The sequence below is a fragment of the Gopherus flavomarginatus genome, chromosome 9, assembly GCF_025201925.1.
Source record: "Gopherus flavomarginatus isolate rGopFla2 chromosome 9, rGopFla2.mat.asm, whole genome shotgun sequence".
Lineage (NCBI taxonomy): Eukaryota > Metazoa > Chordata > Testudines > Testudinidae > Gopherus > Gopherus flavomarginatus.
This window is the reverse complement of record NC_066625.1, coordinates 51,753,850-51,779,651: the sequence shown is the minus strand read 5'-3', so window position 1 is coordinate 51,779,651 and position 25,802 is coordinate 51,753,850. Positions and strand designations below refer to the sequence as shown.

Sequence of the window (25,802 nt, the reverse complement as noted above, 5' to 3'; positions counted from 1 at the left end):
GCCTAGTATCTTGCCATTCCAGACCCACCTTGTCTGGGAACGCGGTCACTGCGTTCCTGAGGCCATGCAGGGCTCTGCCACGAATATGGATGTTGCTGTCCTGCGTCTGCTGCAGCACGGCCTTTAGCACCTGCTTCCGCATGACCTTGGGCTCATTTTCCATCAGCAGGGGGCTGCCGAGGAACTAAAGGGAAGGAAAGGAGCTGTCAGAGAGGGCTGGGCGAGGCCAGTGGGTCCTAGCCTGGCTGGAGCAAGGGGAAGGGAGTATGATCAGGGCCCAGGAGGTGACTTAGATCCGTACCAACTCCTGTTCACGAGGGGCTGGCTTCAGCTGAGCTTAAGGGAAGTGATATGTGCAGGGCAGAGCGCTCCCTCTGGTTCCAGTGTGTGCTCCCAAACCCCACCACAGATCCCCAAGCAGAGGGATTAATTTACAAGCAATACACCACCAGGACTGTTTCTCATTGTCTGACCAGCTATTGACCCCCTGTTCCATCATCTTCTGGGACTGGTTAACCCTTCCCCCTGGTCCTCCAGGCTCACCTCTGCAAACAGGGCGGTGCAGGCCATGCGTTCGCCCTCCTGGCTGGCCTAGAGGCTGGGAAGGAGAAGCTGTGGGATGCTCTTCAGGGCCAGGTTTGGGTGGCTAACTATGGCTCTGGGAGAGAACAAGAGCTCGTGTTGATGTGTGCATGACAGCCCTGCACATGCCGGAATCTGGCCCGGTCTCGGCCACCCCCTCCCATCTCTGCCCCACTGCGAGAACGTGACTCCTCCAGCCTCTGTCCTCACCTGCTAAGGAGAGTGAACCCCTCGGGCTGGGCCTCCTCCAGCAGCTGCCAGCCTTGCTCCTGGTCCATTACTTCCACAGCTGGCTGACTGCCCCTGAGGCGCAGCACCCGCGCCAGGGCCTACATGGCCATGCTGGGAAGAGAAGGAGGCAGGAGATGGTGATGTTGGGATGCCTGTTCTCTGGGCGGGGTGGGAGGGCAGGACTCCCTTGCTGCAGCACTGAAAGGATCAGGGTGGGAATAGATGCTGCCCCACTTCTGCCTTTGGTTCTCCCCCCACAACTGTGGGGGCAGGGGGCGGGAGTGTCTGTAGATGTGACCTTCACTCTCCTCCAAAGATGTGAAAATTGCCCCTCCTCCAGGAAACTGACCCTGGGGAGAAATGCACAGGCAGTGCCCCCTGCTGTCCTGAGTCCTGCTCCCCAGAGCCCATTGCAGAAAAGGGATGAAGTGGCTCAGTGACAGGCCCGGCCTGTCCAAAGCCTTCAAAGCAAACAGTAAATAGAGACAGCAGCCAGCTCTGCCCTGCTCCCCAACTCTGCTCCCCCCTCATCATCCTGCTGAGCTGCCCACTCTGAGGAGCTCTCTGGCTCCCTGAGTATCCGGGGGCAGCTCTGCCCTCTCCTCAGCACAAGAAACCTGGCTGATCTGAACCCTCGGTCCCCCGAAGGCGTTGGGGGTCCCTGGACAACGAGGGTCCAAGCAGGAAGCTTCCCCCTCCTAGGGGCTAGCACAGACACTACGTGGGTGCTGGGATCCATCAGCCCCACACATTACCTGCGTGGACTGGTGTCACTGGGCCAGTCCTGCTGGACTCCCGAGGGGTGTTGTGCCGGGGGGCAGGCGATGGCGAGGAAGCAAGAGGCGAACAGGTCGTACTTGCGTCCCTCCAGGGTGTCCGCTTGCCCCAAGGCCCCGATCAGCTCCCACAGGCCGTATGTGGTCTGGAAGGGAAAAGATACAGTCAGAAGACGGCGGCCGTTCACAAAATGGAGCCAGGAAAGGGGGCTGAATGCCAGTGATGGGAACTTACCGCCAGGGGCAGCCGAGCTGGCTGGAGGCAGCTCCCGTCCTGGGTCTGTCCAGGGTTAGCCCAGCTCTTCTCCGGGCTGTCGTACAGCAGGATATGCAGTACCTCTCTGGTCAGCACGGGGTCTGCACCTAGGAACCTCTGGATGGCCTTGATGTGGCTGTGACAGACAGGGGGATGGCAGGTAAGGAATTAACACAGAGGACGGGCCCAGATGGGACACACTGGAGATGATGCCCTCTGAGGGGCGATGGGCCGGAAGCAGCAGGTTGAGCCTGCTGGTGGCTGACCTCAAGGCCCTTCAGGCCCTGGCCAGTCCTAAGGGGTTCATACCCTCCTGCCTAGGCACTGCCAAGGGGTGCTGTGTCACAGCAAGGGCTGGGCAGAGGTGGCCAGACTCACTTCTCCCAGCTGGGGGGCCCCTCCCTCCCTTGCTGCCTTCTCCTGATGGGAACCAGAGGGGCTCGGCTTAGAGCCCCCATGGGGGAAAGAAGTGACTCCGGGCTTAGGGGTGGGGGCTGGTGTGAGCAGGTACCCACCCTGGGGGGGGGCAGGGCTAGGTGCTGGGCTGGATCTCCTGAGCTGGGGGGGGCAGAGAGTGGGTGCTGCGGGCAAGGAGAGCAGGAGCTCCTTCCCCATGGGGCAGGGGGTGGGGGGTTCAGGAGGAACAAGGCTCCAGTTCTGGCCACGCCATGGCTCTGGGGTGGGGGGGTTTGGAGAAGGCTGTAAAATGGGCTCTGTGCTTGTTGACTCTGGGCAGGATGCAGGGAAGGCGCTGCTGGCCCTGGGGAACCTGGCAGGCTGGTGAATTGGGGAAGACCAGCCTCCAGGGGTGGGATGAGGTGTCTAAAAGCGTGTGGGGATGGGGAAGGGACCAGGCTGGGATTGCAGCGGGGAGAGGGCATTTCCCAGCTGGCGAGAGGGGTGCCCTGCGGGACATGCTCAGTGTAGGGACATCTGTGGGGGGCGATGCAGTTAGGCTGGCCCCTCTCCTTCCTCAGCCTGGAGGAATGCCCTGCTGGGAGCGGGGGGCCATGCTGACAGAGGGGGGTGACCCTGCTCACATGGGGTCTCTCCTGGTCTGTGTTGTGATGAGGGGCCCTGGAAGACTGTTCTGGCCTCCAGCCAGCTAAGTCATTGCACAGCCAAACCGGGAGGGGATGGACTGGTTAGCAGTGCACAGAACCAAGTGGGAGAACGTGACAGTTGTGTTAGGAATAGCTCAGCTGGGGGAGCCCTGAGCCAGGGGTCCCAGAGCACACGGAGCCCTCCAAGAGACAGGGAGGCTAATGGTGATCGCATGCCAGGGCAGGGCTGCTCCCTGGGGGCCTGTGTGCAAGGGGAGGGTCTGTGCTGTGTGTAACCATGGTGCTGTAGAGTGACCCCATTAAGCGGGGCTCGGAGGCTGGAGGGGGGGTTTCTATCCTTTCCCCAGGGCCGGCACTCACTGTTTGTAAGGCCAGGGCATCTTCAGGAGGATGCTGACCGCGGTCTTGGTGTGCTGCTGGCCAGTAGGTGGAGGATGTCTCTTGTCCCGTCACTCAGCCACCCCCCCCTGGGGTGGGCTCAGTGTGTAGGAAAGAGCTGCTTGGAGATCCTGCACCTGCGGAAGCAAAGCAGGGGCTGAGACCCTACCCCTGCTGTGGGTGGCTGGCAGGCAAGGGCCAGGAGGAGCTGGTCAGGCTCAGAAACAAGTCAGCTGTCACATGGGCTGGCAGAGGCCATGGATAAACTCTCCTAGTGCATGACTGAGCCAAGTAGGGTTCTGCATTTGGTACCTTGAAACCCTCATCTGCAATCCAGCTCCATATCACTAAGGGTCCCTGTAACAGTATGGACACCAGCTCCTGCCCTGAGGGGCTTAAAACAGCCCTAGGAAAGGGCTGTGGCAGGAGAAAGCAGTTGCTGGGCTGACTAGGGGAAGCAGCCTCAGCTGGGGGCCACGCCCCAGTCAGGATCCGGCTGGCCCTATAAAAGGCCAGTGAGCCAGGAGCTGGTACAGTCTACCTCTGTCTTCAGAGAAAGAAAGAGAGGAGCCTGGTTGCTGGGAAGCTCAGGGCACCTAGAGTGAGGCAGGGTTGGGGAGCTCCAGGTTGGCAACTCACCAGGGTACAGGGCCTTTAAGGCCCCATAGAGGCACCAGGTTGCAGAGAGAGGCAGCAGGTCCAGACCCAACCTTGCTTATGATGAATGGCTCACACTGCAGTCTGCCCTAGGGTGCGGGGGCTAGTTGGGGACCGGCAGTAGCCTATGACTGAGGTGAGGTGGGCATAGGGGGTGGGGGTTCCCTGGGGAGGGGAGACACTGAGACTGAGCGGTGTACTGCCAGGGGACAGCACCCCAGCTAAAGGGGCACTGGGGTCCTGGGACAGACACAGGGCCAGCGGTAAGGTGGATCACCAGCCTGCAGAGGGTGCTCTGACGGCTGGAGAGCTAATTCCTGACAGAGATGATTAGGAGGTGCCGCGGGGTGAACCCACATTGCTACAGTCCCAATCCTGCTGCCCAGTGACACCACACCCCCCAGATATCCCAGCTGTACCTCCCCTTGTGACAGCACATCTGGGCTGCTTCAGCACCAGAGTGGGATCTAAGCATCTGGGATGCATTTCCATGCCCTAGGTCAATCCGTGTCCACTGAGTAAAGAGTCAGTGACACCAGGGACCCCAGTGCAGGCTCTGTTCCCCCAGTTGGAGGATGGGTCTGGAAATAGGGCACATTTCCCAGGGAGTGAGCCAGGCAAGCCAGACTCCTGGAGTCGAAGCCTGCAAAGGATTACAGGGCCGTGCCTAGTGTCTGCCTGGCAGATAGGGCATGGATGGGTCCTACTGATCAATGATGGTGAGAATGGACGTCTCCCCTCCACATCCTCCCTCATCCTCCAGGAATTCTAGGCACGGGGCGAGATGGAGCTGCCCAAGATGTCCAATGCCCAGCCGTTACTTGGCCCTGTAGCTCTGGTTTTTGCTGTCTCAGCACTGCCTCCATGACGCCCGCCAGCTGCTCAGCACACTCCCCCTTCTCCAGCAGGCCCACCAGCAGGGTGAAGCTGAAGGGCATGAGGTCACGGGACTGCAGGTGTTCCGCGATGAGCTGCAGGGAAAGGCACAGGCTGAGTGTGAGCAGCGAGCCCTGGCCCGGGGAGGTGGGTTTGCTCTTCGGGGAACGGGGACAGAGGCACTGGCAGCCTGTGCCCAGGGCTATGTGAGTAGGCACTAGAACCCATACCCAGGAATTTCCATCTGCTGGCTCCTCATCGAGGGGAGGAGGCAATAACCCCTCCCTTTCCCATGTGCGTGTCTGTCTCTCCAGCCATGGTCTCTTTTACTCACCATAGCAACATGGGCAGGGCTCTCTCTGCAGCTGGCATCCTTCTGCGCCTTGCTCAGCACAGTCACCACCGCCCCTGTCTTGCTGTACACGACGGCTGCACGAGAAACCAACAGCGCTCAGCAGGGCCGGCTCTAGCCATTTTGCTGCCTCAAGCACGGCGGCACGCCACGGGGGGTGCTCTGCCGCTCGCCGGTCCCGTGGCTCCGGTGGACCTCCTGCAGGCGTCCCTCTCACAGGCGTCCCTGCAGAGGGTCCACCGGTCCCGTGGCTCCGGTGGACCTCCCGCAGGCGTGCCTGCGGATGCTCCATTGGAGCCGCAGGACCAGCGGACCTTCTGCAGGGATGCCTGCGGGAGGTCCACCAGAGCCGCCTGCCGCCCTCTTGGCAACTGGCAGAGTAACCCCCACGGCATGCCGCCCCAAGCACGCGCTTGGCGCGCTGTGGCCTGGAGCTGGCCCTGGCGCTCAGGCAGAGCTCTCAGGCCAGATTCTTCCCCCTCCCTCTTGAGCCAGGGCAGAGGTGCCAAAGAGCCAGACTCCGGCTGCAGCTAGGGTGAGCTCTCAGCAGGCTCCTGGGCCAACTGCCCACCTATCCCCCTGATGCAGAAGGTGTGTTGGGGTGGGGTGAGATCAGGGGAGGGCCCAGATGGTCCCGGGCACCTGGTGAAGGGAAGATGCCAGGTCAGCCTAGTAGGTACCAACCCACTTCTGCTCTGTGTCCCTCTGGTCAGGGCTGCGATGAAGGCACCATGTTCTCTCTGCAGCCCTGCTTGCTAGGTAATGGCCGGGGCTGTGAAGGCTGAGAAGTGGCGACTGCTTGCACTCCATCTTACCTTTGCAAGGCGTGAAGAGCCAGTAGAGAGCCTGAGATGCCCAGTATCGAGTGGCCTCCTCAGCATCGAAAGCCTGGCTTGTCAGCAGCCCAGCCATGTAGCCTTGCTCTGTCATGGGTTTCAGGTCCTAATGGGCCACCGAACAGAAAATCAGGGCATGGGTGGGGCCAGCCCAGCTCTGTCTGTATCATCTCCCCTCCCTCCCCGTGAGTGCTGGGGGGGGGGAGGGCAGCAGGGTGTGCGCTGCTCACCTCGGTGATGGCCTTGAATCGATAAAACATGAAGAGCCGGGCGCTGGCTCTCACAGCTCGGGTCCTCTCCTGGGCCCGGGGAGAGCAGATCCCGGGCTGCATGTGCTGGGGAGCAGGGAGAAAGCCAGGTGAGCAGCAGCAATGCCAGGGCAACCAACAGAACCTGCTTCCCGCCCCAGCAGGGAGAGGACACGGAGCATTTAACCCCTTCTCCTCCGCATCCCAACACGAACTCAGCGCTCCTCTCCTGTCTGGGGGGTGTTGGCACAGGTCTGAGGGTCTCGGGCTCAGCGCTTTGAGGATTCTCCCCATTGATTCTGTGGGGTCTCAGAGCTGTTTCCTTCAGGGACACGGGTGCCAACCCAAATTTAGGAGGCCAAAGGGACACCCCCTGGAGCAAGACTAGGATTGTCTTGCTTGATCCCAGGGTCTGGTGTATGCCCCATGGGGACTGGCTATTTCACAGCAGCTGGGAGGCCTGCTCAGCCCCCCTGGGATCAACTGGAGCCTTCCCTCTTGTGGTTCGGGTAGAACCTGAGCAGCCGGCCCATCCCCAGATGCCCAGTGCAAATGGACCCCTCGCCCTTGCCCCTCCCTATCATACCAGAAACAGATGCAGTAGCGTGGTGGGGGTCAGGTGCTGTTCCAGGAATGTCTGCAGCACATGATCCAGGCCCTCCCAGGGCAGTTCTTGGAGAGACTGGAGTGGAGAGAAGAAGGGAAGTAAATAGCAAGGGAGGTGGGGTGCATGAGTCAGGGGGACGAGTGGATCCCACCTGTCTGGAGCCAGGTGCTGTTGGTATTTGGAGTCCCTTTACCCAGGCGATACTGATCCCCCTGCACATAGACATGGGTCTCGCCTGGACCATGGGCTGCCCTTTCCCAAAGAATCCTTCTTCCCATCTGGGCTCCCCAACCAACACATGTACTGTGCTGAGCTCTGGAGGGAAGGCCTCCTCCTTCCCCCCCTGGAGAAGTCCCAGCTGCCCCCAACACCCCACTGGCTCGCTACGGGCTGAGCTGTTCATCCCTGCTCCAGCCAATCTCTGTTTCTGTAGCAGGGCGAGTCATGGCCTGGCCGCGTGGCTGTCCCGAATCCATGCTTTGCTCCCTCTGGACCAAATGCTATTTAACGCTCTGGGCCAGAACCTCAGCTGGGTGTAGGTTCTAGCTCCCTGTGCCAAGAAGCCAGGGTAATTCTCACAGACACTCCCCTCTACAGGTGTCCTCCCTGCCAACCCAACTGCATAACCACCTGGCACCAGCCCTTTGGAAAATAAACCGAGGGGCTGGATTCAGCTAGACATGTAGCTCTCTGCATTGGGCCAGGGTCCAGCTACTCAGCAAGGGGGTGGCTGAGTTTCCCAGCCAAGGATGACGGTGGAAGTTGCAGCTTTGTCTATGCCTCACTAACCTCTGCCCGGATAGCGAAGCTTTCTGCCACCTTAGTCCCTCTCAGCTTCGCCAGGTTTGGACGCTGAATCATGGCGCTGGTGATACAAGTGCTGATGGTCTCAGCCACCTGCTCCTTAGACAGGCGAGGCTGGAATTTCCTGATTGGAAGGAACGGAGCAGACAGGGCCATTAGAACAGAGACAGGTCCCGGCATGAGTCAGGTTGAGTTTGATGGCAGGAGGGACAGCTCCCACCTAAGCAGCAGAGCTCCAGGAGGCATCTCCAGCAGAGCCACCAGCTAGGGAATGGTCCTGTCTGGAGATGCCTATGCCCCCTGGGCCCAGCAGGGGCTCTTCTGGGGAAGCTGCTCTCCAGGGATGATCCTGGGCCCTGCTCTGCGGCTGCACCCATTCATAGCACTTCATGCTAACGGGAAGGGCTCCCTATTTCCATGCAATATGCAGAGATAGGGTCTGGATAAAGTGGAGGCCGAGGAGGATATAGCCCATTAGGGAGCCACCAGGAAGAACATCTTCTGGTTCTTATTGCAGCTTGTCCCTCCCCCACTTCCTCTCCCTCCCTCTGCCCCTCCACGGTTGCTGAGCTCCGCAGGTGAGTCAGGGCCCATGGACGTACCCTATGTATGAGATGGCCAGCAGGGCACACTTGTGGTCAGGGCTCTGCAGCCAGGCCCGGTCCTTGCCTCTGAGGATCTCCTGCAGCACAAAGCAGAGAGTCAAAGGCAAAAGAATTTGTGGGAGCCCGGTTACTTAGCAAGACATGGAATCTCCAAACGGTGTTTGATGCCCCCACCGAACCTGAGTCCCAGCGTGCAGTGCACTGGGGAACGGAGCTGGGAAGAAGGCCTGGGAGCTGACATTTGGCTAGAATGCAGGGGACATCCACAAGAGCCCCTATTTCACCATTCCTGATGGCACATCTGGAAACTTCAGCATCTGCCACAGAGCAGGGAACAGGGATCTTGACGGAGGCGATATTGTGAATGGGAGCATTAGAGTCCTAAACAGCTGAGGTCAAATATTTTCCTGCAAACCAAGGGAGGGCTGTGCCTGTTAAGTCCTCAGGATCATGTCCCAGAGTGAAAACCCTTGGAGTTAATCCCCAGGGCACTTTCTGGGTGCCGGGCAGATCCCTCAGAAGTGGGATGGGAATTGTCCCAGGTGTAAGCAGCATGAATCTGCTAATGGAAAATAGTGCCATCTAATTCCTTGGGCTGGAATCGCACCAGAAAAATCTGGCATCAGCACTGGCTTTGCAGTGCACAATGTAGAGCCCTGGGCACCTGGTCGCAGATGCAGCACATAGCCTCCAACGCTGGATACTCTGGCATGTGCATCTGACCTAGGAACCCCTCCCAGGACCCCAGTGTGCTCACTCACCAGCAGGGGGGACAGCACGGTGTATGTGTCCTGGCTCACCAAGGGAATCCTGCTCACTTGGGTGACAGCTTCACCCACCAGCATGAGGCTTCTTACAAAAGCAGATCTCACCAGCAGGTCCTGGGCTCGCAGGCAGGAGGGGGAGAGAACAATGAGGAAACAGCCACAGACAATAGAGAGCTGAGACACAGGCTACAGGGCAAGTCTCTACAAGGGAGCTGCTGTCCTAGGCTGGATTGCCCTCACGCCTAAGGGGAAGGACCTGGCTTGCCGAGTGGAACGTCTTTGCATTCCCTAGGGGAACATCTCTGGAGATGGGTGCAAGGAATGGGCTGATTTCCAGAAGTGCTGAGCACTTGCAGTTCCCAGAGCTGTCAATGGGCCCTTCGGCTGCTCAGTTTCCCTGACAATCAGGTCGTAATTGTCTGATCTGGGACAGAAATCTGCTGCTCTCTGCAGTTGGCTGGGCTCTCCCTACCAAGGCATCCATTCTTCAAGGAAAACATTCAGTTAAACCAAACTAGCATCCCCTCTTCTTTTCATTGGGACGCGTATATGGGCATTGGGTGTAGGACTGAACATCGGCCTCAAACCTCCCATGGCAAGAAAACAACCTAGAGTTATCTCAAAAATCCCCCTTCAGCACCAGAGCCTGTCAACCGGGCTAGGGGCCTGAATCCCTCAGTGCACCTTTTGTGCCCAGCTACTCCATCGACTGCAGTGTGTGGGGAAACAGGCCCTAAATCTTCCTCTTCTCATCCCTGAGTGCAGCACAAGCCTAGAGGTACCAAACAGGGTACAGTCATCTCTGGGACAATAGCACCAAGTGATGCTCAGTTATACTCTAACAAGGCCCAGATGGGAGTCCTTCCATTAGCTTCCATGGGCCTAGAATCAGAGAAGAAGCTTATCGAAATAGGGGAGTCACAGAGAATGGTGCTGTTCTCATGTCTCCTGCCCCTCCTGGGGCAAAGGGCCAGCCCTCGGAGCTGAGTTTATGCACAGACATAGCTCTGTGCTGCTGTGCGCAGCTTGGGTAGGTGGTCAGGGGAGGGTTCAGAAAATAGTGTTTCCGCATGGGAGACAGGATCTTGTAGCCTATGGTCTCTAGGATGAGATCTGTGGGGACTGAGTGGACCACGTGCCTGTAGGTGAGGAGCAGGAGGCTTCTCAGCTGCTCGATGGAAGGTGGCTCCTGAGAATTGCAAAGGAAAGAGTGAGGAGAAGGGATGGCCTCCGGCTGCTCCTAACTCACAAATGGGGCCAGGGGAGGATTTTTCACCCAGCCGGCTTAGCAACCAAAGGCTGCTCTGCTGAGCTGAATTGCCTGGACTCCAAAGCCCTTCCCAGCTCCCCAGGATTGGGTGGTTGAGCTGACCCGGCAGCAGAAGGGGACGCACTAGTAGCTGCTTTAATTCAGCCTAGCTCCAGAGATGTCACTGGGACTACAGTGGACTGCACTGGCCCAGAGAGTTACTGGGAAGGTGGTGGTGATGGTGCGGGAGGGGAAGGGGGAATGTCAGACATGCCAGCCCTGGTGAGTCTGCCAGGAATATCTGTGAAATAGCCCAGTTCAGGGGAAGACCAAGGGTCTGTTCTGCTGAGAAATGTGTCAGCTGGAGCTGATGGCATGGCAGTGTCTTTTGGGTCCTCTCTGAGCCTTCTTTATGGGGCTGCGTGGAGCATGTCTGAGCTCCCTAGGAGATACCTGGAGAGCTTATACAACAGCACTCACATTCCCCCCAGATCCACCCCGTTGTGCTGTGATTGCAGCTCTACGGAGGAGTAAGGAAAGGGCTCCCTCCACGGAGGCTGAGCCACTGCTTGGAAATTCAGCTCTTTGCTGAACAGGCTTCTGGGTCCTCCCTGGCAGGTCCCTTTACCTGCAAAGGCTGATGAAGGGATGGATGAAAGAGCAGAGATGCTAGGTGGGACCGTACCTCCAGAGAGCCAGCAGCAGAAGGCTGGAGCTGCACCCTGCTGACGACCTCTTCCCAGTGCTCCAGGATGGCAAAAATCTCATATAGATGTTTCCTGGCACACAGCCCAAGCGCTTGGGCGAATCCCTGAGAGACAGAAAGATGGAGGTTGGAAATGCCGAGCAACAAGCCAAGGGGCCAGGATGGGCTCTCAAAGTCATTGCCATGGGCATGGGTATAAGGAAGATCTTTTCGATCCACTGGACCTTGTCCAAGGCAGAACATACACATGTAGCATCAGGGGATTGACAAGGAATGAGGGATCTCTTGACAGCTGAGCAAAGACCTCACCTCTCTTTCCTCTTCTTCTCGGAAATTGACCATCTCCACCAGATGCCATAGCTGGGGCTTGATGCTCTCTTCTGGAGAAAACATCAGCACGGTGCCCCAGCACTTGTAGAGAAAGCTCTGCGAAAGAGACACCATCATGCTGGATGCATTGGGCATGGCCTGGCATGCACAGAGCCCAGTGGGTATAGCTGTCTGCTTCACTGGCCCCAAGCTGCCCCTGGGTAGTGACTGCTGTTCTGAACTAGGCACTGAACCCCAATTCCTTCCAGGACACTGACCTTGTCACTGGGCCACTTATCACTGTGGGCCAGCTGGCGCCTGATACTAGTGATGAAACAGCCCAGCCAGGTATGGTCCGAGATGAGGAAGAGAAGGTCTTCCAGGAACTGCCAGGGAAAGAAGAGCCAGTTAGAAGCGAGAGGGGCCAAGAAACTGGTCCTCTCAATAGCTCCAGCCAGGAACCCACCACAGCTGGGAGGGGAGGGGAAGAGGAAGCATGCACTGTCACCCCCAAGTCTCTCTTAATGCTTGTGAATCCTTGTGAGCTGCCCCTGGTGCTTCTCCAATTTTATCTGCTGGGCTCAGCCGCTTCCTCTGTCCCCCAATGCAGTGCTGCTGAGAGGTTTCTTAATCCTGCCTCAGCGTGGGGGGGCTGGACTAGATGACCTCTTGAGTTCCTTTCCAGCCCTCCATTTCTCTGACCCTTACCTGCAGCAGCTGCTGCTCCCACTCCCTCTGGCACAAGCAGGTCTTGTGATCTGGAAGAGATGGGCAGGTCAGTTTCCTTTGTGTTTAGACCCTTCTGCTGGGGAGCAGCCTGCAACCTGGCTCTTGTTTGGTGGGGGATGGGGAGGAGCTGCCGATTCATGGGCCCCCAGGGGACCCAGGGCTCTTTGCAAATTGCTGATGGAAAACAATGCTCCTCAGACCCAGACCCCTTGATGTGAAATACCCAGGAGTTCTGCTTGCCAAGATCCTATTATCATATTATCCTGGATTCAGAGAGAGGCTCTGGCCTCTTCCTCTCTGAACCCAGCACCACAGGGTCCCCACCCTTCGCTTCTGCAAGGGGAGACACTCCCCCTCACCTTCCAGGTAGAGGAGCATTTCCGTTGTGTAGTTATTCCAGAATCAGCCTGAGCCAGCCTGGAACATGCTCATCAGCTGGAAGAGGAGGAACATGGCTGCTCTTCTGACCTGCACTGTCATGTACGAAGATGCACTGAGCACCTGGCGGACAAAGAGGCAGAGGTGGCTGTAGCCCTCCCTTGCAAGGCAGTGTGAGAACGGAACTCCCTACAGGTGCAGAGAGAAAGCTCAGTGGTGGACGGAAGGAGACAGCAGGGAGGTGGAGCTGACAACCAGGACAGGATTGAGATGGATATTTCAGTTGATCAGGGACACTCTATGGACCAGCTCTTGGCTCCTTCCATCCTCTCACTCCTGGGCTGTCTCTAGCTCAGATGAAAGGAGACAGGCTTATCCAGAGGCCATCAGGAAGCTGCTGGGTCAGATCCTGGGCCTAGGTTAGAGCAGCACAAGGGGAGCTTGAAGCAGCCCGAAAGAGGCAGCTGGGCCATAAGGGAATCCCCAGCCACCCCTTGGTAAGGGAGGACGCTGGAGGCCAGGGGGCAGGAGGGGGCCTGCACAAAAGTCCCTAAGGGCTCATTCCAGCTGGCTTATATTGGAGATGTCCGAGGGCTGCACTAACTTGTGCTGGGGGACCTGGTCCAGCCCCAGGATCAGGGGAGCCAGGAAGGTGGCTGACTCAGAGAGCTCACTGGTTCTGTTAAATGCCAAGAGGTGCTGGGTCGATGTGCAATCACCGCGAGGAATGTGATGAGCCAGCTCCTCTGGGGGCTGTGGGGAGAAGAGCCACCACTACACATTGCAAGCCAGCTCCAGCAGCAGCCCCTTCCCACTGAGCATAAGGAAACCTCCTGACTGCGGGTTACTCACCAGCAGCCGAGCCAGCAGCTCCTGGGGTAGAGTGGCTCTGGGGCTTGACCAACACCCTGTGAACAGAAAGGGGGGACACCCCATCAGGCTCTGGAGGGACCTTTTGCATTTGTCTCTGAGCTCTACCTGTGCCTTGATGGCTGGCTGTGTCCTTGCAGTGAGCCGGAACCAGAGCCAAGAGCTGATCCCCAGCCCCACCTGGGGGCAGAAGCCTCTTGCTACAGAAGGACTAAGAGCGGGTGGATAAAATACTAGGACTCACCTCTGTTCACCTTGCCGCACCTCCTGGCCAAGGGCAGCCTGCCTTCCTCCTGCATCCTCTTTACCACCCCGACCAAGGTCTGCAGGAGGAGAGGCAGCGCTGGCCCATGGGCTGCTGGGCTCAGCTGAAGGAGCAGCCCAGGCCATATAACCTGCAGAGCAGAGAAAAGCCATCTCAGTACGGAAATATCCTCTTCCTGCACCAGCTCTCTCTTTCCTACACTAGACGGCACCCCTGGCCTCGCCGCTGCCAGCCAGATCTCTCTACCCAGCCTGAACCATGCAGCGATCCCCGCTCCCTCCCCTTCACACCTGTCAGTGTCTGCCTCCAGCACCAAATCAAGTGACACATGACTGAGCCCCGCCTTTTGCTGAGTGGAGCATCATCATTGCCAGCACCGTATTTCCTAACTCCAGTCCCACTTGGACAGGCTGTGTTCTCACAGCGTGAACGCAATACACCAGCTTGATCAATAAAGAGGAGACTAGGAAAACCAATACCATCAAGTGAAACCATGACAGGCGCTCAGGGAGCTTTGAGCTCTGACCTTCACATCCCCACACAGGCCTGCGCCACTTGAACCACAGATGCAATTTCTGTCTGCTGTGTGGACAAGAGGGGGACTTAACACACACTGTGTCAGAGGGTTACACAACTCTTTGCTGGACAGCATAGAATAGTGGAGAGCAGGAACCCCCGGGGGTCTCTCCCCACCTGTAGTAACTAAGGCACGTGTCTTTGGCAGGCTCAGTCTGAACGACAGTGTAGCTGAGGGCACAATACTTGGGTTTGCCTTATTAGAAATGAGGTTTCTAGTCTCAGCTCTGCCTGAAGTGACTTTGCACAACATGGCTGTTAATTTGTTCAGTGTGGGGAGGGGCTGGCTAATACCTGACTGCTTAGGCTTGTGTTCTGAGGCCTGGGTCAGTAATCAGGTCTGTGCAGTGTGTGGAAACCTAAGCGGTAGTCAGCAGAGATGAGATTTGGACGTAGTGTCTCCCAGCTCAGTGGATTCTCCCTTAGGCACCAGGGTAGTGTGGGTGAGAGGCAGGAAGTCCTGGGCTAGGATTGGCTTTTGCAAAACAAGAATGTGATGGGCTGTATAGACCCCACCCTGTAACGGCCAGGAAAAAGTTAACAGAGGGACCAACGAAGAGGGACTGAGCTATGGAAACTGCAGAAGCAGCATGACTGACCACAGGGGATGCTAGAGCAGAAGCGCCCTTGTGACACAAAACCCTGGCATGCAGGGGCACTCAGCTGGTGAGTGTTCCCTGTTCCAAAGAATCAGATCTGGCTCCATTTTACCCAACCCCATGATGTTCTGGAGCAGGGAGGCTCAGATAAATAAGTCTGGTTGGGGCCTATCTCATAGAAAAGCTCAGACCCAGAGAGGCCTGCGTCCAATGGAGATGGGCAGGGTCACTTACATTGGCCATTTTGGGGGAGTCACCCAAGGACTGCAGGGTGCTGGAGCAGAGCTGGTGGACCTCAAGCTCCATGGTGTGCCTCCCGTCTGCTGCCTCCTGATGGTGAGAAATAAGGGAGACACCAGGGAGATTTAGATTCAGTGGAGACCTCCGTGGCACAGTACCTATAGTGGGCATGCCAGGGGGTGAAAATGGGGCTTGAAGGGAAAAAGTGCAACCCTGGCTATGACTGTGTCATAACCAGCCCAGGGTCTGTGTGGAGCCACTTCTAGGCTTCACCCCTCTGCGTGGTGAAAAGCAGATCCATCATGGCGTAGTCTCCTATAGAGTGGATGATCACTATGGGGTGAGAGACGAAGGAAGCCTGGGGTCCTGCCCTCCTAGCACGAGGGACAGAGCCCAGATGGCAACTGGGACAGGGATCAGAGAGAATGGACCGGGCGGAAAAAACACTGTCTTCTAGTTGTCATCATCTTCCATCAGTAGACGGAGGGTTCCATCTACTTTCCAAGCCCTATTTGCTGCCCATCGCCTGCCCCTCCCCATCTGCAGCTGCCCCTCCTTCCCTACCCCTTGACCCCATGTTCTGCCCTGTTCACGGACCCCCATCACTAAGGTCTCTGCGGATTCTTACTGTGCTGTCGAGGGGCAGGGTGCACTGACGCACCAAGAAGTCAATTAAGGGTCTTGAATCAGGTTTCTCCAAGAGCCCATGCGCCCCCATTGTGCATATAAAATAAGCAAGGGCTTCTCTGACCTGCCAGACCCAGACAGAAACAGAAATGATTTGCACACAGTATGGAGGGACCTTGTCCCCTCCCGGTCCAGGCTGGGATCCTTTCTCAGCTGTGTGTTTGGTGAAATACTCCTAGGCAGCCCAGAGATGGCAATGCAGGCGGAGCCCTGCTGGGATTCTTTCCCCCACCTTCTGCCCTACACTATGGAGCACTGATGGGTCATGTGTTTCGATGCACAGGGTCCCGGCAGTCTCTGCACTGGCAGGCAGACATTCACTAGCTTTGGACGCATTGGCCATGGTTCCAGACTCACCCATATGCTTGTGCTCTGCAGGATTGGCCCCAGGCTATGAACAGCTTCTCTGTGTGCTGTGTCATTTTGGAAACTGTAAGAGACACAGAAACACGGCTTGGCAGGGCTCATGTTAAACCAGGGTGTGCAGGGACCTGAGATTTCAGGAACCTTAGAGCAACCTCAGTGTCCCTACATGACCCTCCTGGCAGGTTATCCCCACAGGTAACCAGCTGCACCTGCCCACGCTGGCAGTTCCAGCAGTGATTGTCCTCTCTCATTGCCGCAGCATCGGCTGAGGGGCTGCAGGACTTGGCTTGTCTACTGCAGACAGGTACAAATGAGCCCAATGAGGCCCAGTGCTAAGCGCTGCTAATTGCACAAGAGGCCATAACACATCAAAAGACGAGGTCTCGCTGTGGGGTCACTTACTGTTGGATCAGACTATCTGGTCCAGAATGCAGAGACTGGCACAGGTCTCCTCTTCCTCGTCCTTCTTCAGCCTCCTGAACAGGAACACAAGCAGCTCCACCAGGAAGAAGCGAGCTGCAGGAAGAGGAGTGAATCATAATGGGGTGAATCGTGAAGGGGAAGGGAATATAGTTCTGTGCCTGGGCTCTGAAATTCCACAGGCTGGGATCTCCTTCTCTGGGAAAGGGGAATGGGTTTCTTACCCAGATGGACCAGAGAGTCCAGGGCCTCTCTCCGCTCCTCCAGGTGCTCTCTGGGGAGATGACACATCTAAGGGAAGAAAGCAACACCAGCAAAGGTAAACTAGATCCAGTGTCTCTCAGGCCAAGCCCTCGGATGGCAGAGTGAAGGGATGAGGGTGGAGAGGCAGATTCTAATTCCCATCTAAAGAACAGGCCAGCAAGCCGGATCAGTCTATGAGTGACGCCGAGGCTTTGGGGACCATGGTTCATATAGAAGCAGAGTTTGACGGGTCAGGAACCGAAGATGTGGAGCGTTGGAACAAGGTGCGGGATGCTGATGTTCCCGGTCAAAGGGGTTGGGGTGGGTGGGAGGAAAAGAAACCAAAGGAGAGTTCTCCAGGATCCATCCCCCAGTGGGAACAGGATGAGGCAGGGACAGCTCTTCCCACAGCCTACCCAGTTTAAGCCAACAGGCCCCGGCATTTTGCCTGAGTGATCACAGCATCTCTTACCATGGAGTGGAGTGCTGGGAAGAGGATGCCAATGTCCTTCCTCAGGGCAGCCTCATCCATGTCCCTCACACAAGCAAGGCCCTGTGTAAGAGAAGAGAGGCAGGACATGGCGATGACGTGTCAGGCAGACAAGCCCCAATGTGCAGAATCTCCATCAGCAGCTGGGTAACCACAACCCAGACTTGGAAGGAATAAAGTTATGGCCCTGGTGGAGAGCAGCTTCCCGCTGGTGCCGGACTCTCCCTTCTCTGGGAGGGGCATTTGACCCCTTTGTTTGCACTAGCCTAGTATCACTGATGGTTGGTTCAACAGGACAGTTGTACCTGGTGCCAGCTGGGGTGGTGTGTGCTGACAGGATGGCAGGGATGGCGGGGCCTGGTTTGGAAGAGCGGGGCCTGCCCTGATTACTTATCACTACTGATGTTATGGCAGTGCCCAGAGGCTCCAGTCAGGATCAGGCCCTGTTGCACTGGGTGCAGCACAACGCAGACAGAGACAATCTGTGTCCTGAAGGGCTGACAGTCTAGAGATCCACACAGACAGGTCAGGGATGGGGAGATAGACAGCATCCAAGGACTCCTCCCTGCCTCCATGCTGGGGTGAGGAAACCACGTGGGAGCTTGGAAGAGAGAGTTTAATGTCCCTTTATGCGGCCTTACCAGGGGCCAAGGATCTGGCCCATTGTCTTGGCCTGCTCATCTCCTACAATGGTCATTTCCAGAGTGTACCAGGGATGGATACTCCTGCTTTCTGGCCTTGGACCAGCCACTTCCCCTCCCGGAGCCTTGCTCTCCACAGGTCTAGGCTGGGCTAACAGCTAACCCTGCCCTGGGCCCAGGGAGAGGTGAGTGAGCGGGACACTCTGGGGAGAGGTGAAGCTCAGGACGATGGTTATTATTTCTCTCCTTGGTTCCCTAATGCAGCCCATTGCTGACCAGCCAGCAAAGAAGAAAGAAAGCAGAGCCAGGTGCTCGGAATGGAGTCGCCTCTCTCCTCCCGTCTGCAACACCTGCCCTGGCAAGGGGGGTCAGAGCATGTTCTCTAAGGCCAGAGAATGGCAGTGAATCTGGGAGCAAGCGGATGGGGAAAGGGGGTCAGAGCCTTAGAGGGTCAGTGTGTTGTGGGGAAGGTAGTAGGGGGCGGGAATCCAGGCTGAGTTGGTGATGGAGGGAACCTTGTACTGTCTGTGTGGTGGACACTTCCCCAGTGTGCTGTGGATTTACTGCTCTCTTCTCACTCACTCTGGTCTTCCTTGGCCTTTCCTCCCCCTCCTCCTCCTTGCTGATTGGGGTGAGCTGTCCCCTGGGTGATGAATAGGCCTTTCGCTTGGTGCCTAAAATGAACAGAAGGAAACTAAGTTTGCTCTTCAGCAAAGTAAGCAGTCATGGGATTAGAGGGAAGGTCCTCTCATGGGCTGTAGCTGGTTAAAAGACAGGAAACAAAGGGTACGAATCTATTTTCAGTTTTCACAATGAGGTAAATCATGGGGTCCCCAAAGATCTGTACTGGGGACTTTACTGTTCAGGGGTAAAATGGTGAGGTAGCAAAATCTGTGGATGATCCAAAATTATACACCATAGTTAAGTCCCAGGCAGACTGCAAAGAGTTACAAAGAGATCTCACAAAACTGGGGGACTGGGCAACAAAATGACAGATGAAATTCAGTGTTGATAAATGCAAAGTAATGCACATTGGAAAACAATCTCAGCTATACATATAAAATGAAGGAGTCTGAATTAGCTGTTACCACTCAAGAACGAGATCTTGGAGCCATTGTGGATAGTTCTCCGTAAACATCCACTCAATGTGCAGTGGCAGTCAAAAGAGCTAACAGAATGTTGGGAATCATTAGGAAATGGATAGATAATAAGACAGATAATATCCTATTGCCTCTATATAAATCCATGGTATGCCCACATCTTGAATGCCATGTGCAGTTCTAGTCACCCTATCTCAAAAAAGATATATTAGAAATGGAAAAGATACAGAGAAGGGCAACAAAAATGATGAGTGGGATGGAGCAGCTTCCATACGAGGGAGGATTCAAAAGACTGAGACTGTTCAGCTTAGACAAGAGACAAGTAAAGGGAGGCATGATAGAGTTCTATAAAATCATGAATGGTGTGGAGAAAATCACGAGGAAAGTGTTATTTACCCCTTGACATAACACATGAACCAGGGGTCAGCCAATGAAATTAATAGGCAGTGGGTTTAAAACAAACAAAGGGAAATATTTCTTCACACAATGCACAATCAACCTATGGAACTCATTGCCAGGGGATGTTGTGAAGGCCAAAAGTATAACTGGGTTTAAAAAGAACTAGGTAAATTTAAGGAGGATAGGTCTATTAATGGCTATTGGCCAAGATGGTCAGGGATGCAATCCCATGCTCTGGGTGTCCCTAAACCTCTGATGGCCAGAAGTTGGAACTGGGTGACAGGGGATGAATCCCTTGATAATTGCTCTGTTCTGTTCATTCTTCTGAAGCACCTGGCATTGGCCACTGCCAGGAGACAGGGTACCGGGCTAGATGGACCATTGATCTGACCCAGCATGGCCATTCTGATGTTCTTATGAGGAGCCAGTGGGGAGCTGAGCTGGTAGAGGGAGCTGCCTGGTGAGTCAGTTCCCCCTTTACTGGCACCTGGGCTGCCCAGTAGTGATTCCAGTGCTGCTCTATGGCAGCAGGGCTTTAGCCCAGTGTGGGCTGGCATGGAGGCTGGCGTGTAAGGTGGAGCCCAGGGCAGTGGCTTATGTGCATGTGCAGAGCTGGGCACAGAGCCTGGGTGGAGTCTCTTCTTGCCCTCTCAGCACTGGGGTTTTGCTGTCACTGTGGCTGCTTTCCCCTCCCCCCTTTATTCCTGGCACTCAGTACTGGGCAAGGGCCTACCTGGATCATGAGGCTCCACACAGAAAGTGCTGGAGGGGCTGCCCGCTCCTGCAGCCAGGGTTTGTGGCGCCGAGTCTTGTTTTTGGGCCACCTTCTGCTCCTCTGTGTCTGTGGATACAGGCAGATGGTGGGTTAATTTCCTGCAATCATGGTCACTGATAGAATGCCCTGGGGGCGACAGGGACATACAGCTGTGTGGGAACTGTCTGCACCTGATGGAGCCCCTGGCAAGGGATTTCCACCAATCACGGCCCAGACGGTGTCATGTTACTTAACACTGAGATTGGGCATTTCCCCTTCTAGTCCCTTTACAAACATTACCCACACCTTCCAGACCCCAGTGAAGGTTGTGAGTTTTGTTAGCCCCATTATGAAGCTAGGGAAACTGAGGCACTGAATGATCCTGTGTGCACTGGGATGGAACTTCTTGATGGGACAGCAATAGAAATGTGGTGATTTGTCACAGAGAAATGCTGTTGACTCCTACCTGGGACAGAAGAGTCAGTGGGGCCTGACTGGCTGGAGTCCAGATTTGTCCTGTCCGTTTGGAAAGGTGTCCATCCTGTAATTCAGAAGGGCAGTGGTGGGGTGAGGTGTCATGTGACTGATTCTATGTCAGGATAATAGGAATCAGAGGGGAACTGGGGTAAATCTGTATCATGGGGGACACTCCTGGGCAGAATTCCTACTCACCAATAGTGTGAGTAAGTCTTTGGTAGAGACGGTCCAAAAGCCCCATATTGACTCCTAAGACAAGAACCAATGTAAACAGATCACAGGAGTTTCTCTTCTACTGCACAGACCTCAGAACATTCACTAGGGTGACCAGACAGCAAATGTGAAAAATCGGGACAGGAGGTGGGGGGTAATAGGAGCCTATACAAGAAAAAGACCCCAAAATCAGGACTGTCCCTATAAAATCGGGACATCTGGTCACCCTAACATTCACACCTCATTCTTGGGAGGCCAAGTTAGTGCTCTGGTGCCTGGTGCTCTGCATTGCCATGTGGAATGAGACCCAGGCTCAATTCTCTGTGCTGGTCTGCAGCTCCCAAGATGGCTGGAATTGCTCCAGGTGGGGGGAACCTCCATTTACATGGGGAGGCTCTCTGCTTGACATGGGGCTTTGAAGAGGATTCCATTGGGTTCCCCTCAGCTAGAAGGACGTAACTCATGAGCCGGAGAACCCCAAGGAGCCAGAGACATTGCGAGGCTCGGATGGAGGTAGATGCACAGAGCTGCAGCACTGAAATGTGGGATCCCCCTTCTTTGGGGATAAAACCTTTGTGGTACCTCTCCTCTTCCTTGGGATTCAGCAAGGCGGCTCTATCACCTAGACCATTTGGTTCCACGAGGTATTTGAGCTTATGAGGTATGTTCTGACCAAGAAGTTACCAAGAAGTGGCCCACCTCACTGCACAGCCACCAAACCAGCAGTGCTTGAGACAGCATCTAATCATGACTCACAAAGCCATTTATAATATACATATGAAAAACATGGGCATCTCAGTCATGACAAATGCATTGGCGTCTGTTTCCAGGAATGGAATGCGTGTGGCTCAGTAACACCCACAGTTCCAGCCACAGCCATGGTCGCTTGACACACAGTCAATCAGTTACAGATCACAATGATTGATTGCACAAGCTGTCACTGCAACTGCTTGAATAATTGCTGCAACCACGCACGAGTTAATAAGCAGTTGTGGGCATCCTTCTGAATTCTTAGGCTAATGAGACATTTACTCTCATAATAACAGTTGTGATTCTCTAATATAGCACTCTGTGTTAATATACCACTGTTCACCCAGAAGGATCCCACGGGAATTATATTGTTTGCACAAGCTAGAACTAAACATTATGTTAGTTTATGTGTCATTATATAATGCCTGCATCTGTAATTTTCACTCCATGCATCTGAAGAAGTGTTTTTTTTTTACCCATGAAAGCTTATGCCTAAATAAATCTGTTAATCTTTAACAGGACTCCTTGTTGTTTTCTTGGATACAGACTAACATGGCTACCCCCAGATACTAAACATTATGCTGATTCTGTAAAAGACATTGCAGATGAACAGCAACTTTGGCCTCGGAAAGGAATTCTGGCTGTGTATCAAGCTGCTTTCTACCTACCTGGACCAGAAGACTCTGTGTCAGGTGGGTTGCCATCTCTGGCTGACACTGCAGTCTCTTGCACTGTCAATAGAAGAGAAGGGTTAAATTTCTCCATTAAAGGTCTCTGGTTGAACATCCAGGGGAATGATCTGAATGATAGTGCTGAGGAGAGGGGAGTTTTTGGTATCCAAAGCAGCAGGTTCCAGTCCTCTTGTGACACTTCAATGAACCTAATTTCACTGAGTAACAAATACAGTCACACCTGGGTCACCAAAGAACTTTCTTGGTTACAGAGAACACCTGTGTGACCCAGAAAGGAGTGATTATCTAAACAGAGGCAAAGCCACCCCAGTTCTCCTTCTCACTGTCACAGGTTGGTGCCAACAATCACAGCCCCTGACTCCCACACAGTGCGCGATGGGGTCTCAGCAGTGCAGGGGGTGGGGACTAGCCTGCAGCAAACACAGCTTGGAGGATTTAGAAATCTTCTACGTGCAGTGCCTGGGGAGGGAGAACTGCAGGGAGATGGAGACTCCAGGAGCCCTCCTCATTCAGGCAGTGTAGACCACAAGGCCTCCAGAAAAGTCGAACGCCAGACATAAGCAGAACCTCAGTAATGGGAAGGAGGGGGCCGACCCACTGGAGGGAGTTGGCAAAGGGCACGTATAGCCTATAGGTAGCGCCCGACCAAATTTACAGTCCATTCTGATCAAATTTATGGTGATAGGATTTGAAAATCGATTTCAGGTTTTCAAATATTTACATCTGAAATGTCACAATGTTGTAGTTGGGGTTCTGCCCCAAAAGGGAGTTATGGAGGAGTCACAAAACTGTTGTAGGGGGTTGCCACCCTCACTTCTGCACTGCCTTCCGAGCAACTGGGGTATGTACCCAGAGGGGAGTCTGATGTCCCCCACGAGGGTGGCTGTGCAGGGGAAGTGCTAGTTCCGTCTCTCCACAGCCCAGAGGGGACTAGCAGCTGGAGCCAGGGCCATAGTAGGAGCCTGCCCTTCCCCACCCTTCCAATAGCTAGATTTCATGGGGGAAGTCTGATTTCATGGTCCATGACTTTTTCACGGCTGTGAATTTGGCCTACCTATGGGATGGTTTAGGTTAAGAAATAAGTAGTAAATAGGTTTTGGGCCCAAGTCAGCTTAAGTGTAGAAGAGTTTAGAAAACCGAAGTTGTTAGTGTGAGGAAAGTTAGTGATAAGTTGGAGATCTTCATATGGGAAAGTAAGAGTTAGCAAGGACATGGCCCGGGGTTATGCTACAGTTAGGTTTTGGTTATAACTGGCTTAAGCAGGGTTTTTAATGAGCCTTTTTGAGCTCATTAATAGCATGGGAAGGATATTGGTACAGATGTTAATGTAAACCACGTGTAATGTAAAGAGTCAATAAGGAGGTGATGGAAATATAAGTAATGTAAGGGGCAGTTGCACATTCAATAGTCCGAGAATGGCTTCTACTGGGAGTTGTTTTGTTAATTCGGTGAGTGCTCCAATTAACACCCCAAGGTACCGTTCTGTTCCAGGGTTCTAAGGCTGTACTTACAGACTCATAGACTCATAGACTTTAAGGTCAGAAGGGACCATTATGATCATCTAATCTGACCTCCTGCACAATGCAGGCCACAGAATCTCACCCATCCACTTCTATAACAAACCCCTAACCTACGTCCGAGTTACTGAAGTCCTCAAATTGTGGTTTGAAGACCTTAAGCTGCAGAGAATCCTCCACCAGGTGACCCGTGCCCCATGCTGCAGAGGAAGGCGAAAAACTTCCAGGGCCTCTGCCAATCTGCCCTGGAAGAAAATTCCCTCCCAACCCCAAATATGGTGATCAGTTAAACCCTGAGCATGTGGGCAAGACTCACCAGCCAGCACCCAGGAAAGAATTCTCTGTAGTAACTCAGATCCCATCCCATCTAACATCCCATCACAGACCACTGGGCATACTTACCTGCTGATAATCAAAGATCAATTGCCAAATTAATTGCCAAAAGTAGGCTATCCCATCATACATCCCCTCCATAAACTTATCAAGCTTAGTCTTAAAGCCAGATATGTCTTTTGCCCCCACTACTCCCCTTGGAAGGCTGTTCCAGAACTTTACTCCTCTAATGGTTAGAAACCTTAGTCTAATTTCAAGTCTAAACTTCCTAGTGTCCAGTTTATATCCATTTGTTCTTGTGTCCACATTGGTACTAAGCTTAAATAATTCCTCTCCCTCCCTAATATTTAGTCCTCTGATATATTTATAAAGAGCAATCATATCCCCCCTCAACCTTCTTTTGGTTAGGCTAAACAAGCCAAGCTCTTTGAGTCTCCTTTCATAAGACAGGTTTTCCATTCCTCAGATCATCCTAGTAGCCTGTCTCTGAACCTGTTCCAGTTTGAATTCATCCTTCTTAAACATGGGAAACCAGAACTGCATACAGTATTCCAGATGAGGTCTCACCAGTGCCTTGTATAATGGTACTAATGCCTCATTATCCTTGCTGGAAATACCTCGCCTAATGCATCCTAAAACTGCATTAGCTTTTTTAACAGCCATATTATATTGGTAGCTCATAGTCATCCTGTGATCAACCAATACTCCGAGGTCCTTCTCCTCCTCTGTTACTTCCAACTGATGTGTCCCCAATTTATAACTAAAATTCTTGTTATTAATCCCTAAATGCATGACCTTGCACTTTTCACTATTAAATTTCATCTTATTACTATTACTCCAGTTTACAAGGTCATCCAGATCTTCCTGTAGGATATCCCGGACCTTCTCTGTGTTAGCAATACCCCCCAGCTTTGTGTCATCCGCAAACTTTATTAGCACGTTCCCTTCTTTTGTGCCAAGGTCAGTAATAAAAAGATTAAATAAGATTGGTCCCAAAACTGATCCCTGAGGAACTTTACTAGTAACAGTTCCTTCCAGCCTGACAGTTCACCTTTCAGTATGATCCGTTGTAGTCTCTCTTATAACCAGTTCCTTATCCACCTTTCAATTTTCATTTTGATCCCCATTTTTTACAATTTAACTAATAACTCCCTATGCAGAACTGTATCAAATGCCTTACTGAAATCGAGGTAAATTAGATCCACTGCGTTTCCTTTGTCTAAAAAATCTGTTACCTTCTCAAAGAAGGAAATCAGGTTGGTTTGGCACAATCTACTTTTTGTAACACCATGTTGTATTTTGTCCCAATTACCATTGACCTCAATGTCCTTAACTACTTTCTCCTTCAAAATTTTTCCCAAGACCTTACACACTACAGATGTCAAACTAACAGGCCTATAGTTACTCGGATCACTTTTTTTCTCTTTCTTAAAAATAGGAACTATGTTAGCAATTCTCCAGTCGTACAGTACAACCCCTGAGTTTACTGATTCATTAAAAATTCTTGCTAATGGGCTTGCAATTTCATTGTGCCAGTTTCTTTAATATTCTTGGATGAAGATTATCTGGGCCCTCCGATTTTGTCCTATTAAGCTGTTCGAGTTTGGCTTCTACCTCGGATGTGGTAATATCCACCTCCATATCCTCATTCCCATTTGACATCCTACTATTATCCCTAAACTCTTCATTAGCCTCATTAAAGTCTGAGGCAAAGTACTTATTTAGATATTGGGCCATGCCTAGATTATCCTTAACCTCCA

The 25,802-nt window shown here is 53.9% G+C and overlaps 1 pseudogene; it reads right to left on the bottom strand.

Annotated features, from left to right (window-relative positions):
* Positions 1 to 25,802, bottom strand: part of LOC127058042 (maestro heat-like repeat-containing protein family member 1) — a 102,330-nt pseudogene that overhangs the window by 3,272 nt on the left and 73,256 nt on the right.